The following is a 12,473-nucleotide window of genomic DNA, read 5'->3' as shown; positions in this document are numbered from 1 at the left end:
TTGGATGATCTATTATGCTTTGTTAGTTTATGAGAATGTATGACTGCAGGATTTCAAAGAATCTTCTTTACGTTACAAGAAAAGCACCCCACTGACAGGCCATAGCTGCGTTTCCAAGATGTATGCAGAAGAAACCAGTGTATTGTCGGCAAATAGGAAACCTTGTTTCTTGTTTGGAGGCAGACTGCACAACAAGGTTTATTTTGGTCCGAAGATAAATTCAGACCAAACTAATGATGCAGCTAAGGAAGTATGCGATCAAAAAAGAAAATAACTTAGTTCTCCTTACTAGAGTATTTATTGCCTTCCTGTGGCAAAAAGATGTGAAACCATGATCGGAAAATAGGATTGAAGAGCCAGCATCCCAGAAGAAACTCTAACTGGGCAAAAAAAATGGCTAGGGCTAGTCAACCCATTGATAATCCTCAGTAGGGGAACCTCAAACGATGAGCAATGAACTAACCCCTTCTCAAAGAGAGAAAGTAAAGCCTGGGAGGGTAGACCTCCTAGAACTGCACAGAACCAGCAACATACCATAGTCAACATGGAAAGAGCCATTTCACAAATGGTGAAGACTCTGCTGATTTTGGAGCTAAGGGAAAAAAATCCCTCTGCTGGATTTGGAACTGTTTTCTCTTGAATTGATTTCTCAATACAAGAGAATTCAAAGTTGTCCTTTTACTGTCTTTTCTTCCTTTTCACTGAAGAGTTCCTCACTCAAACAAGCAGGTTCTATTTATATTCTTTATAGTAGACATCACATTTTTAGTCTCTCCCTTGTATTCAAATTGTTTTCCTCTTCTTTCGAACTGCTGCTTCCATATCTTTGGGGTTTTCTTGTGTTGCGTTTTGCTTTTCCGAGGGCTATAGGGATATCCACGTCTTCCTTCTCATCTTGGCTGTCTTTCTCTGGGCCGACTTTTATGAAATTTCACACAAAGGTACTTTATTTACCTGGCTGTGTTCTTAGATAGGTTTTGTACTGGAATGTCTTCGATAAGTATTAATAATTGAAATATCTGATGAAAAAAAGAATAGGTGATTTGGACCAAAGTTAATACCTTAGACAAAAATCTGTATGATGTACATACCTGTGAATGAAAAAAGTCATATTCCAACAATCACGTAAATTGATCAAGTAGTTTTATTTTTAACTAAGAAAATTAAATTCTATGAGTAAGCAAAAAGACTTTTTCATGTCGCCATCTTCAAGAAAGGAAGGCAGATAACTCTACAATAATTCAGACTTGAAAGATCAGCCTTGTAATATCTACGGTTTCCCATTAATCGTTTAAAGTCGATTTTCTTTATAAAAATAGAACCACTTGATAAAGTTATGTAATTTTTTGGAATATCTTTTTGTTCTGCTACGTACATCATAAAGATTTTTTTCATATTTTGTTTAATATGGAGGGAATTCTGAATAACCACTGAAAACTAATATATCTCAAGGACGCGAGTTTTCATCCTTTAAGCTGAAAGCCGAAGCAAGTTATGCCCCCTGTATGCCAGCTTTTTTTTTATCTTGCATAGGAGGCACTTTTGTTATTGTTGTAAGTAAAGGTGGAATGTTGCAACATCTTACTTCATCTTCGCATAGAACACTAATCGCATTTAGTTTGTTTCCATTCTAATCAAGGTAAAATGAAGACAAATTGAAAATGTTGATATTTTGTATTTGTTGATTATCATATTTTCTTTTATACTTGATTAAAAAAATATTCACATAGGGCAAATATTTATTACGCTTAACCCTTTCTATATTTTTGGTTTGTGCGATTTTTACCGTGCATCATTATTCGTATAATCTGAAAAATTAGGTCTAAAATCAGCATTTTTTTCCAATTTTTTGTTATCATAATAATAATAATAATAATAAAAAAATGCAATACTTTTTGTTTTCTATTTATGTTTGGCCTTTTGTCTAAGATCAAGGTGTAACATCTGTTCTGATAATACGCTTCATCTTTTCTATCCTTGGGTAGTGAAGAAATCTTTCTAGACCAAGGCAACTAGAATTTTTGTTCCAATCTACACCTTTTGTCGATCCAATAAAAAAGAAAAGTCCTTCAAATTAAAAACTAACGCATTCAATTTCCAATCAAGTTTTCAATTTTATAAAAAAAAATTTTTTTACGAACAATCATGATGTAAAGAAAGGCATGAAACAGGGTAAATATAAGACACCAATTGATGCAAAACACCATATTATCGAAGCTGCTCCAAATTGAAGGCTGGCATGCCATAACAAGGACAAATAGCTGTAATGAAAGTCCAGTGAGAAAGTGGGTTGTTGAGGGCGAAAAAGCATTGAAACAAAGCCACAAAAAGGAGCCAAAAACGAACTCAAGTTTTTGTCTTATCACAAGGATTATTTTAAAAAACTCTTGGAGGATAATTGTTAAGTTACCTTGAAATATTTATCTGAAAAATTACGGAACCACCCAAATCCAGAAATAACACTGAATCTACAAGTACAACTAAACACTGAAAAACATAGGCGTGATTGTTGTTGTAATAAATCTAAAAAAGTATCTTTTAGAAAAACTTTTAAAGTTTACTTCACATCATAAAATTATTTATTATAAAGATGAAATGATTTAAATATGTTCTGTAGAAGACTATAAGGTAGACCTCTATGTGGTCAATAATGCATAATGCCACTACCCAATTCGAAGGGACCAAATGTACATTGTGTTGCATTGTACTCCAGTCAAGGTGTTGCCTATTTATGAAATATGTGAAGGTTGCATTAAAAAGACAACTTCATCATCTAACAAGCACTTGAACATTTGACTAAGATGGTGACTTTAAATGAAGTGATGGTTGTCATAGATAATGCTCTATCTGCTTCTATAGAAAATTCTTCACCCACAAATCTTCAAGTGTTACAATTCTTCCGTTGGGACCATATAATGCACCATTATTTCTAATAGTTTTTTCTTTTGGTTTTTCATAAAGTCAAAAACATGACATAATGTCAAAAAAGTTAGTTGGCGTATTTGTAGTGGAGTCGTTGGATGTTGCTTATGACGTCAAAAAAGTAACATTCATAGAAGAATAACAAAAGAAACAATGCTCACTAACTGCGTAACTTACAAACTGTGAATTTATTAGGGGCAACGAGTACAAGAGGAGTGTGTTTTTAACATGTCCATTCAGCTTGGCATCCCAGGTGTAAGAGAGCAATAGAGAAAGGAAAAAGGAAGTCGATATTGCCACCTATAGGGTGAAACGCACAACTGCTGGAAATACGGGGTAATAACTGTATGTCTCAAACTTGAGGGTGTTGGGCATTGTGCTTGTGTGTACGCTGCATGGATAGCAGTTTGACGCCATGTCTCTACATATTGGCAGATCTATTGAACTAACAAAATTCCAGTATCAGTTGAATCGCGTAAAACAAGTGTTTCGGCTAGTAGTCACCCAAGCTGCTTATCTGCTTCATCCGAAGCAGTACTTTCAGCATGTTCAAAGGCAAATATGCAGCTGTGATTTGTTGTACGGAGAATGATTATAAAAATATTTATTTTTCATTTTTTCATGCTCATTTGGTATTTAAAAAAAACTCTGTATTGTGACAATCGCCTATTGGATTGGCGAAGATTTATGAAATATATAAAAATAAATTTATGAATAAAAAATCTAAATATTATATGAAAAATTCAAAATATAAAAATCCTGTAAAATTCTAATTTGAAAGTCACGATTTTTGTCAAAAAAAAATCCTTATTTTTAATTTGAATGCCTTAGTTTTTGATTTGACAAAAGATGTAGAGTGCGCTTTTTGATGAACTGGATTTTTTTCCCCTCACATTAAAAATTGATTTTGCATCTAACTCTGCCCTTGTGGGGAGGCAAGTTTAATGGTTACAACACATGTAGTAACCGTAAAAAAAAAAGCCCCCAAAAAAACAATGAATCTCTATTTATTTACCTATCCATGAGGGTAGTTAGACACAAGATAGTTTTTCATGTTTTAAGAATTGTCGGACTTGAAGTAAAAGAATAATCTAATAAATGAAAACGAGCACCCTTGGGACAAACTTAGCGCAAATCTTTTGCATCTTCAGTTCCTCACGAATAATTTTGTGTACAGTTTCCATGCTTACATCAACCTGTGCACTTATTGTCTCTATAGACACACGACGGTCCTTATCCATGAAATTCTTTATTTGGCCAATCAAATATGGTGTTCTTACTTTATTACTCCTCCCACACCTCTCATCTCATCATCCCTCGCAGACTCCCTGCCTTCCTTCAATCTCTTATGTCACTCAAAAACTGATGCTTGTTTCATGCAAGATGGTCCAAAAACAGTCTGAAGCATTCCATACATTTCTGTGGCATTTTTTTCCAAGTTTAAAACAGAATTTTATTGCATATTGTTTTTCTAAAGTGTCCTCATGTCCAGATTGCATTTTTGAAATTCACCAGCTGTGACAATCAGGCTTTAGTAGGGTGTATTCCAATTCCTGTTGTAGCTGTTCATTGAATCTGAAATCATAAAAATTGGTCAGTCATCTTGTAAGATGTATAGCAATAAGATACTGAATTTTTAAGAGTCTATGACAATTTTAAATGTATGTACAAAAAAAGTCTGCAAACTTATTTAAAGCACCTCGTACATACAAAAGTAACTCTAAAACTATTGTCAATATGAAACTTAATGATTTCTGCTGATAGATCTTATTAATTTCAAAATATTAACTTTGATTAGTCATATCCTCGGTTCTAGTGTTACTATGAATTTACATCACAGGACACTAGAACTGATCATCTCAAGAAAAAAAAAATTCCCTTTCTGGTTCATCAGTTTTGAGCATTTTTTGTTTTGTTGTATAAAATATTTGATTTCTAGAGGCACACAAAATTAACTTGATTGGAATGCTAATTTTATTCTCTTTCTGTCCATATAATTTTAGAAATTGTCTCACAAATAAGAAAGATGACTAGTTTCAGCCTATTAGGTTTGAAATTTTACTGATGTCCAACAAGATGATGTTATCAGCATTTAATGCTTATGTACGCATGCCATATGGTGATGCAACATATTCTGTGTATACAGAGTGGAACGCTAAAAGTGCTGCCCTAAAGAAAACAGCACTACAGCTTTATTTTAAAACTTTTATTGAAAAGATCAATTCAGGTCACTTTCAGACGTGATAAAAGGCTCTGATCACTCTTGGGATTTGCACACAACTGGCCAACTAGTAGATGGTGTGCAACAAAACAAGAAAACCGGGTTTCATCAAACGAAAATGAAATCATGTTTTTTCTGTGGCGACAATTTTATTGTTCCACCCTGTATTTACATTATTTATTTCAGCAGTGCTCAATATATGAGTAGAGCTTCATAGTAGTAGTAGTATGAAAATATATCTATTGCAAGGAAGCTACACAAAAGTATCCATATCTCATTCCTGAAGAAAAATCGTCAGGCTAAATCATATAATGTCATCCTATCATCAAATATTCACAAAAATAAATCGCTTAAATAATGACTTTTACTATTTTCTCTCTAGATTTGAAAAACTTATTACCATAAAAAGTTTTTGCGTGTAATTATTTCATTTTTTTTTGTATATTTAAAATTTTAAATTCTGTTTTATATTTACTTTTTATTTTATTTATTTTTTTATTTTATTTTTATTTTTTTTTTAGATATAGAATCTTATCCCCCCCCCCCATCTCTACAAAGCCACCATTCGTCCATGCATGAAGTATTATTGACACATTTGGGCTGATACATCAACCATTGGTCTCTTCCTCTTCGACAGGGTCCAAAAAAGTCTCTAATCTAATATCCCACACTATGTAACAAGCTCCAACCTCTGTTCCATCACTGTAATATTGCATCCTCATACTTGTTTTACAAGTACTTTAATGGAATGTGCATAGACAAGTGTGCTGCACCTGCCCTTTATAAATACTCCCGATCAACCAGTCAGATAGCAAGATCCATCCCCTCACTGTAGAGGTCCCTAGATGCCGGAGGGCTTTCTACTCTAAATAGTTTATTTTCTGAAACTGCTAACTTTTGGAATTCCCTTTCTGTTCCCCTAACTGTACTAACATACAGAAGTTTAAATGTAATGTCAATAAACATCTTATTGCAAACCCCCCACTTAGGATACCCCTAATTCACAGTAGCTCCTTATGTCTCGGTGGTGTTGCTCTTTATTTGGGATGAACACTAAATAAAGTGGTATAATCTAAAAATGGTGTTAATCAATATTTTGAAGAATTAAAAACAATAAAAAAGAAGTATTTGAACATTTGTCAAACATTTTATACTTGAGCTTTGTTGTTTCTTTTTTTAATGTAATTAGAAAAACAAAACCTTTTTGGTACTTAAACCTCTTTCTTTCGTTTTTGCTTTTTAGATTTGAATCCATTGCACTTCAAAACATATCTTCAACTTTTAATATCATTATTTAATTCATAAATATTTAAGTTTATTTTTGATATTATATATTAGTGTTGGGATGATTAATCGGAATCAGGAATCGAAAAAATTGGAGCTTTTTGGGGTATCAGAATCGGAAAAATTTGAGCCTATTTTCCGATGCCAAAACCGATTCCTTCAATTATTTTTTATTTGATTTTGGTTTAAGAAACATCTTCCACTGCTTGTAATAATAATAAAATAATAAATATTGATTGATTTAAACTTCCAGTTAAGACTACAATCTCTAAATCACCCCGTCACGAATGTGTTTTTACGCTTGAGAAAATATAGGCACATTTAAGATATGTTTTTATGGTAACCAGGACAAAATAACACTTTTATAGTTAAATATTTATAAAAAAATCATAATCGGTAATTGTATCGGAATCTGGAACTTAGTACGGAATCAGTAATTGTATAGGAATCAGGGAAAAATATTGGAATTGTCCCATCACTTATATATATATATATATATATATATAGTAAGTTATAAAATATATATGGCGATTAAGCTACACTGAATATTCCGTGTTTCATCCACTCTAGGACTCTTCAGGCTTATGTGCATAAGCCTGAAGAGTCCTAGAGTGGATGAAACGCGGAATATTCAGTGTAGCTTAATCGCCATATATATTTTATAACTTACAACTAGCTCTACCTACGTATTGAGCACTTTCGAAGTAAATACTTAAAGTTTACGCATAAATTTATACTTTCGTATATTAATTTTATTGTGAGTAAATGAAGTAGTTATATATATAAAATTTAAAAAAAAGTTTAAGATTTTTCTTTTTGTTTACAAGGGAGTCATCGCTTATCAAGGCCCGAAGGTCACTCAAGAATAAGGGTTAATGAGTGTAACTTGGTCACCGAGATAACAGCTTAGTAATCGTTAGTTGTGGAAGTTGGGTAGAATTTAATTATTTAAGAGGGCGAGACATCAAAAAATTTGCACTTGAAGACAACCATGTTGTAGTCAGCTGGAAAGTATGCCAACAGAATCGACTTCCACAGGTGGTAGTTCTATGAAAGAAGCTTTGTTTATGGAATGCACTCAGATTTAGATACCGGTAGAGAGTAGGGGAAATTGTTGGTAGTGATTATAGAAAGTTGAGTGCTTTTTGTGAAAGTTTTGCTTGGTGAGATGGGGGAGACAATATTCGTCCAACGTTAATGATATGTAGTCTATTTTCTAAAAAAAAAAAAAAAAAAAATTTAGAGATTGGTGAAAAAATATTCAGAAAATATCAAAAACAGATGGATCTGTTTATGTTTAACTTGCATACACCTCTACCCCAATAAAAGTTTTTTAAAAATAGCATTAATCTCTCTCTCATATATATAAAGTGGCCTTGTGTCTGTCTGTGCGAGGAACAGTTTCTACCAAACTACTATCAGCTTTTAGTCTACAGACTTGAAACTTGATATATAGAGGATTCATACATGTGAAAAAAATTCAATTTGGTTTTAGCCGATAAAAATAGTTGCTAAGGGATCAAAATTGGAAAAACTTGAAACTTGACAAACGTAAATTAACTAGGTATATACTATTTATACATAGTTATTATAAATTCAGTTAATTTTTAAAGTTATGATATTCATCTGTTATTAGCTCAGATGGAGTGCTTAATGTTTTGTTTTGATTTTAGTTGATGGCACCGAAGTCTTATTTTTTAAAAACTTTGGAAATCACTACTATATATTAGGTACAACATAATAATCAACAGAGTATTGATTCTATAATAATAAATATGAAATCTGCATAAATTAAAATATCATATTTAAGCGTATTTTATGATCGGGCTCATCAGGCGGCCTGCTAGTCAATAATATTTTAAAAAAAAAGATGTTTGAACATTTTATACTTGACTTTTTTTTAGTTTTAACTTTTTTAATGTAAATCTAATTTTCAGTGAATTCATTTATTAAGAAAAGTAAAAATTACATTTCATCTGATCTGATGGAATTTATAATTGTTGGTATGTATACATTGTAAAAAAAAAAAAAACACTATAACGGCATTTACACATTATTTTCTTGAGAGCTCAATTTCAAATTGAACTGCATTTATAGTTAACAAAGTTGATAAATTTTTTACACCTAATAATAAATTTGTGATCATTTCTCATGTGCGGTTCTTTCTTCTACATGGCTTGCACATTATTTTTATTTACTGTTAATTGAATATTTATTACAATCCAAATTTTAATAACCTTTTTAAAATCTTGGGGGGGGGGGTTCCATCAAAATGCATTGCTGTCAAAGTCGGGCATTTTTATTTTGTTATTTGTTGAAGAAAAAGACTTGTTTCCTGACCCCCTTCTTCATAGAAAGTCATTTAAGCTGGTTTGAAAAATTCCTAGCAAACTTTAGTGTATCAAAAGATTGAAAGTTTTTGTAAGCTATTTCCAGTTTTTCTTTTATAAATAAAGCTTAAAACATTACCTAGTTTTTTTAACAACTTAATTCAATTAATTTAATGACTAAACGATATCATATTACTTAATTTTAATTTTTTTTTTTTAATGAAATAATATTTAGAAAAAAAAAAAAAATTGTACATGAAAACACCTGAGCACTGCCGACCATGATAAACTAGTGTACGTATATCTACATAAATGAGAATGTGTGTGTGATAGAGAGCACTTCTCAACCTATATACTCAACGAATTTTTTATCTACAGACTTGAAATTAGGTACATAGGATATTCAGACATGGAAAACTTAATCCGTTTTCATCTGGAAAAAAGTTGCTAAAAGGTCAAAACTTGAAAATTGGTACATGGGAGTCATCAGATTTTTATGATTGCTAACTGTTTCACGAATGTGCATGTGTGAATAGTTCACATTACAGATTACTTATGTTAAAAATAAATACAATTTGAAAGCACTATTTAAAGATCATGTCAAGCGAGCCAAATGGTTGTCGTATTTGACTCGCTGCCTTTAGGTTTTGATTTCTACCTCAACCCAAGTATTTTTATTTTTATTTATTTTTTTTTTTTTACAAGAAATGAGCAGTTTAGAAAAAACATAATACTCGCTTGTACATGTCTCAGTTTCTGTATAAATATTTATGCATATTTTATGACTCTGCAATGCCTGGCGACATGCTAGTATGTATATATATATATATGTGTGTGTGTGTGTGTGCATGTGTAAGATGTAAGGTTTACAAATTAAGAAATTAAACAATTAGCATAATTTGAAAACTTGAAATGGAATATATTAATAGCTAGCCTATATAAGTATCATTTTGCTGTTTTTACTCTGAGGAAAAAAAGCTGTTTTTTGAAACTCCATGGAATAAGAATATTATCTCTATTTGTATCCCTTGTTCGAAAAAAAAATGTAAATTGTAATTTGCAAAATTTAACTTTCATTCCATATATATATATGTGTGTGTGTGTGTGTGTGTGTGTGTGTATATATGTTGTTTTTGTCATCTGAAGATGATTTGATGAATCGCAAACGTTCATGATACATATAGGAACTTATATTATTTCTTTTGATTTTAACATAAATGATCATTAGAAAAATTGCAAAAATAAAAATCCAGCTGTGAATTCTGTTATTGTTAACAATATGTTTAAATGAAAGAATGCTGCCTACACACACACACACATATATACCAGTAGGCTGCCCGGCATTGCCTGGTCTTAAAGTACACTTAAATATAATATATTGATTAATGCAGATTTCGTATTTATTATATTATATTGGACCCAATATATAGTAATGATTTAAAAATTAAAAAAAATTACTTGTGCATCACCACCGAGAATCGAAACCAGAACGTTTAGATTGCGATTTATTTTTTCCTTTGATATTAATGCCTGACCTATGAAAACCTGTTTGGTGTAAGGCTAAAAATTAAAACATAAACCAATAGCTATTACGTTACGCATGCATATTTGTAATGCTGTTGTTCGACCTTCACCTGGCAAATTTCATTTTTTTTAATTTTTATATACTTGCACCGATTTTCTCTGGCTAAAATCCAAATATAAAGTTTTGTATGGGCTTGAATACCCTATATATTAAGTTTCATGACTGTAGACCAAAAACTGACAGGAGTTTGGTAGGCAAAATTTTTTAAACAAATATATATACGTGTACATAAATATATATAGAAAGAGATGCAAATATTATGTAAATATAAATCATGTAGAATATCTGCATGAATATACTTACACGTAATAGTTAAGAAAACCGAAAAAACTAATAGAGAATTAAGATGAATGTTTAAAAGAAGATGCAAATTAGCTATATCTTTTGCTAGTGAATGCAATTCCACGACCCATATATAACAAAGTTGTATTTTCTTTTTAAATAAATAGAAAAAAGGATTTTTAATATGAATATCAATACACAAAAAAAAATTTATAGGCATATAGATATTATAGTTATGAAAATATAACTTACTACCTGGCTCTATTTGCGTATTGAGCACTGTTGAAGTAACTGCTGAAATTTGTTACATATAAAATCTCTCCTTATAACATCTGGATACATGAAATTATATATGTATAAAGGCTCTCTTTCAATCTTGAGACAATTGAAGCATGCTGTAAGGGTGTCTGCACAAGGTGTCTATGTTGAAGCCAGGGTTGTACAATCTCCAGCAGCACATCTCTTGAACTGGCATTGCTTGAGTCCAATGGTAAGAAGTCCAGGACAACTGGCAACAATACCTTGATAGCAGAGAAAGACTGGTGTTATTTTGAAGCATTCCTACTTTAGTGAATGCTATAGAATCCGTAGCCGAAAGGAGGATAAATGGGTTCATACCTTTAGTGAAACCAGTGCAGAAGTTCTAACATAACTCAAACTCGATATGCTGAGCCCACAGTCGGCTTGTAATCACAACACTGTGTCGCGTGTAATTTTACTTTATCATGCCCCAACTTTTGATAATCTTTTTGACCTTGTTGTCCTCCTTTTTACCATTTTCACCCACACACACGTCCCCCTTTCGCCAACCACCTATTCTGTCAGACCCTAGTTTCAAATTCCCACTTCTCCAGCTTTTTGTCATTCTTACTACTTCCTGACCTATATATATATATATATATATATATATATATATAAATAAATGCTGGTCATTTTTAGGTTGGTTTACAAGACCGGTGGCTGGTCGTATCTCTCTTTGGTGTTTCTATTTTCTTGATACCAATGCATAGTCACACTTTTAGTCGACCAGTGAAGAAGCTGCCGGTTGCATGGCTTATTTCACTCCACCTCCCAACATAGTGTTGTCATTAGATTATCGTGGTCAACATAACAGCTCTTTCCTTTCAAGTAAGTTTCTTTAAAAAAAAAAAAAAAATTGTTTCAATTATTTTTTTTTTTTTTTTTAATACAAACTCGTATTGTAACATTGCCAGTTTCTTTTTGTATTTTTAAAAAAAATGATTTTGTTCAAATTTAGGTGTTTTTTTTTTGTTTTTTTTTTTTTGTGGTTTCCTTTTTAGAATTCATGCTTTTAGAAAATTAAAATTAAAAAAAGATGGTCTTCCCTTCATTTTCTTATTATAACCAAATGTAACCTTTCTTTATTAGAAGTATAGATATTTAAAAATATTTCATACAATTAGAATGTTTTGTTCAATTCGGGTGTTTACTTCTTTAAAGCATCATATTTGACAATTTTACATTAGAAAAAAAAAAAAAACTGTTGTATTCAAACAACCTCTCAAATGTCATAATGACTTTTCAAAGGTGAAATCATTAAAAAAAAAAAAATTAATTAAAAATAAATAAATGGAATCATTCGGTGACTGGGAGTTAAACTTTTATATCAACATTATTTTCCTTCAAATCATCGTCATCGGTTTAACATGCTGACATGTGTTGGACAGCTTTAAGAAATTATTTTAAACTAACCTATCGCTGGTCAGGTCTTTATTAATATTTTTCTCTCGAGTCCCTTTTTATCATGTTATCCTTGGCTGTTTTCCTCTGTGAACTAGATCTGCTCCCTTAGCCTTTGGTCCTGGATATGACCTTAAACTATATCCAG

General features: G+C 31.6%; 1 protein-coding gene across 3 annotated transcripts in view; it reads left to right on the top strand.

Annotated features, from left to right (window-relative positions):
* Positions 1-12,473, top strand: part of LOC145254771 (ubiquitin carboxyl-terminal hydrolase 20-like) — a 123,968-nt gene that overhangs the window by 64,522 nt on the left and 46,973 nt on the right. The window contains exon 1 of one of the 3 annotated variants that reach the window (XM_080113542.1): positions 11,629-11,752. The exons of the other annotated variants lie outside the window; for them this stretch is intronic. The gene's annotated coding sequence lies outside the window, so the exon portion shown is untranslated. Of the gene's footprint in view, positions 1-11,628; positions 11,753-12,473 lie in introns of those variants that run through there. 3 annotated transcript variants of the gene reach the window in all.

Source organism: Euprymna scolopes, chromosome 30, assembly GCF_053919585.1.
Source record: "Euprymna scolopes isolate OS-2025 chromosome 30, ASM5391958v1, whole genome shotgun sequence".
Taxonomy (NCBI): domain Eukaryota; kingdom Metazoa; phylum Mollusca; class Cephalopoda; order Sepiida; family Sepiolidae; genus Euprymna; species Euprymna scolopes.
Note: the sequence above shows the minus strand (reverse complement) of the source record. Positions and strands in the feature narration are given on the sequence as shown.